The sequence below is a fragment of the Lathamus discolor genome, chromosome 4, assembly GCF_037157495.1.
Source record: "Lathamus discolor isolate bLatDis1 chromosome 4, bLatDis1.hap1, whole genome shotgun sequence".
Lineage (NCBI taxonomy): Eukaryota > Metazoa > Chordata > Aves > Psittaciformes > Psittacidae > Lathamus > Lathamus discolor.
Window position 1 is genome coordinate 20,516,676 of NC_088887.1, and position 262 is coordinate 20,516,937.

The following is a 262-nucleotide window of genomic DNA, read 5'->3' on the forward strand; positions in this document are numbered from 1 at the left end:
AAGGACTGCAAATCACAAATACCAATTTCAGTGGTATTTTCTACTGATCAATTTGGGTATAAATTTCAAGTACTCTTCACACTTTTACTGTCTTCAACACTGAAACAGTGGGCCATTAAGCTGTAAAAAGCTGTAAAAAGTGAGGAATGCTAATGCTTACCTTGTCATCCCTGGTTTGTATTTCTAAACTTTCTATCTCTAGAAGAGCCCTCCAATTGCAAGACATTATCAGCTGTAAGAGTCAGGCCAAAGTACAAGTTAA